Genomic DNA, 3,661 nt, shown 5'->3' with positions numbered 1-3,661 from the left:
TAGATTTGCTTTTTCTAGAATTTCCAAGAATCATACAGTAGAGGGGCGCCTGGGCAGCTCAGTCGTTAAGCGTCTGCCTTCGGCTCAGGTCATGGTCCCAGGGTCCTGGCATCGAGCCCCGAGTCGGGCTCCCTGCTTGGCGGGAAGCCTGCTTCTCCCTCTCCCACTCCCCCTGCTTGTGTTCCCTCTCTCGCTGTCTCTCTCTCTGTCAAATAAATAAATAAAATCTTAAAAAAAAAAAAAAGAATCATACAGTAGGTACTCTTTGGAGTCCACCTTGCTTTACTTAGCATAATGACTTGGGGATTCATCCAAGTTGTTGGGTGTATCAGTAATTCATCCCTCTTTGTTACCGGCTGGTATTCCGTTGCATGGAAGTACCATAATTTGTTTAACCATTCACCTGCTGATGGACATTTGGCTTGTTTCCAAATTGGGGTTATTATTAATAAAGTTGACATGAAAATTCATGTACAAGTCTTTTCGTGGACATATATTTTTAATTCTCTTGTGTAAATAGCAGAAGTGAGATTTCTGGGTCATATGGTAAGTATAAGTTTATTTTTTTAAATTTTAAATTCAATTAACTAACATATAGTGTATTATTAGTTTCAGAGGTAGAGTTCAGTGATTCATCAGTCTTATATAATACCCAGTGCTCATTACATTACATGCCCTCCTTAATGTCCATCACCATCCCCCCATCTCCTCCCCTCCAGCAACCCTCAATCTATTTCCTATGATTAAGAGTCTCTTATGGTTTGTCTCCCTCTCTGATTTTATCCTGTTTCATTTTTCCCTCTCTTTCCCTATGATCTTCTGGTTTGTTGCTTAAATGCCACATATCAGTGAGATCAAATGATAGTTGTCTCTCTCTGACTGACTTATTTATTTCACTTAGCATAATACCCTCTAGTTCCATTCATCTCATTGCAAATAGCATGATTTCATTTTTTTTTGATGGCTGAGTCGTATTCCATTGTGTATATATATACCATATCTTCTTTATCCATTTATCTGTCGATGGACAGCTGGGCTCTTCCCATAGTTTGGCTATTGTGGACATTGCTGCTATAAACATTGGGGTGCAGGTGGCCCTTCGGATCACTCCATTTGTATCTTTGTGGTAAATACCCAGTGGTGCAATTGCTGGGTCCTAGGGTAGCTCTATTCCTCTGTTTTTGAAGAACCTCCATACTGTTTTCCAGAGTGGCTGTACCAGCTTGCATGCCCACCAACAGTGTGGGAGGGTTCCCCTTTCTCCAAGTCCTCACCAACATTTGTCATTTCCTGACTTGTTAATTTTAGCCATTCTGCCTGGTGTGAGGTGGTATCTCATTGTGGTTTTGATTTGTACTTCCCTGATGCCGAGTGATGGTGAGCATTTTTTCATGTGTCTGTTGGCCATTTGTAGGTCTTCTTTGGAGAAATGTCTGTCCATGTTTTCTGCCCATTTTTTGACTGGATTATTTGCTCTTTGGGTGTTGAGTTTGGTAAGTTCTTTATAGATTTTGGAGACTACCCTTTATCTGATAAGACATTTGCAAATTTCTTCTCCCATTCTGCCGGTTGTCTTTTGGTTTTGTTGACTGTTTCCTTTGCTGTGCAAAAGCTTTTTATCTTGATGAAGTCCCAATAGTTCATTTTTGCCCTTGCTTCCCTTGCCTTTGGCGATGTTTCTAGGAAGAAGTTGCTGTGACTGAGGTCGAAGAGATTGCTGCCTGTGTTCTCCTCAAGGATTTTGATGAATTCCTGTCTCACATTTAGGTCTTTCATCCATTATGAGTCTATTTTTGTGTATGGTGTAAGAAAATGGTCCAGTTTCATTCTTCTGCATGTGTAATTTTCCCAACACCATTTGTTGAAGAGACTGTCTTTTTTTCCCATTGGATATTCTTTCCTGTGGCAAGTGTAAGTTTACCTTTAAAAGAAACAGAAGAACTGTTTTCTTTTCTTTTTTAAAAAAGATTTTATTTATTTATTTATTTATTTGACAGAGAGAGAGAGAGATAGCGAGAGAGGGAACACAAGCAAGGGGAGTGGGAGAGGGGGAGAAGCAGGCTTCCCGCTGAGCAGGGAGCCCGATGCGGGGCTCAATCTCAGGACCCTGGGATCATGACCTGAGCCGAAGGCAGACACTTAACCGACTGAGCCACCCAGGCGCCCCGAAGAACTGTTTTCCAATATGATTGTACCCATTTACATTACCACCAGTGACATATGAGCTTTCCATTCCATCTATATCCTCTTTTAGTCATCCTTATGTCTTTCAACTTTATTCCTCTTTTTCAAGTTTGTTTTGCCTATTCTGGGTTCTTTGCACTTTCATATACACTTTGAAATCAACTTTCAATTTCTGAAAAGTCAGGATTTTTATTGGGTTTGCATTGAATTTATAGAATGGTGTGGTAGGAATGTAGATCTTAAGAATACTAGGTCTTGGGGCGCCTGGGTGGCTCAGTTGGTTAAGCGTCTGCCCTTGGCTCAGGTCATGATCCCAGGGTCCTGGGATCAAGCCCCACATGGGGCTCTCTGCTCAGCGGGGAGCCTGCTTCTCTTCTCCCTCTGCCTGCCGCTCTGCCTACTTGTGTCCGCGCACTCTCTCTCTCTATCAAATAAATAAATAAAATCTTTAAGAAAAAAGAAGAATAGTGGGTCTTCCGATCCATGCACATGATATATTTCTCCATTTATGTAGCTTTTCTTTAATTTCTCTTACCAATAGCTTTTAGTTTTCAATGAAAAGTTTTGCACATATGTTATTAAATGTGTCACTAAGTATTTCACATTTTGGAATACTATTATAAATGATAGTGATTTTTTTTTTATTTCACGCCTCCTTTTTTGTAGATTACTTAGGATTTTCTACATACACAAATGTGTCATCTCTGAATAAAAATAATTCTATTTCTTTTTTTTCCAATCTGTATCACTTTTATTTCTCTTTCTTGCCTAGTGCACTGCCTAGGATTTCCAGGACAATGTTGAATAGAAGTGGTGAACATCCATACCTTGTTTCTCAAACTTTGGGGGTGGGGGTGGTGGTGAGTGATGAATGACACTGATTGATATTTTTTTTAGTGAAAACCAATCTTTCATTCTTGGGATAAACCCCACTTGGTCACGATTGTATCATCCTCTTTATATGTTGCTGGACTGAATTTGCTAATATTTAATCAAGTTTTTTGTTTGTAACTTCATGAAGGATATTGGTCTATGGTTTTCTTTTCTTGCAGTGTCTTCATCTGGTTTTGGTATTGTGTAATGCTAGCCTCATAAAATGATTTGGGAAGTGTTTCCCCTCTGCTTTTCTGAAAGAATTTGTATCGGATTGGTAATATTTCTCCTTTAAGTATTTGGTAGTATTCGCTAGTAAAGCCATGTGGGCCTGGAGTTTTCTGTTCCATTTCTTTCAGAGATTTGGGGATATTCAGGTTTTCTATTTCTTCTTGAGTCAGTTTTGGTAATTTGTGTTATTCAAGGAATCTGTCCATTTCATCTAAATTGGGAAACTTATCCGCAAATAATGTTCCTAATATTCCCTGGTTACACTTAAAAAAAAAAAAAAATCAGTTTTCTTGGTATTTTTTTTTAAAGCTTTCAGTTTCATGGATTTTTCTCTATTGTTTGTCCACTTAACATTTTATTCATATCTGCTCTT

This window comes from Phoca vitulina, unplaced genomic scaffold, assembly GCF_004348235.1.
Source record: "Phoca vitulina isolate PV1807 unplaced genomic scaffold, GSC_HSeal_1.0 scaffold99, whole genome shotgun sequence".
Taxonomy (NCBI): Eukaryota; Metazoa; Chordata; class Mammalia; order Carnivora; family Phocidae; genus Phoca; species Phoca vitulina.
This window is presented reverse-complemented; position numbering follows the sequence as displayed.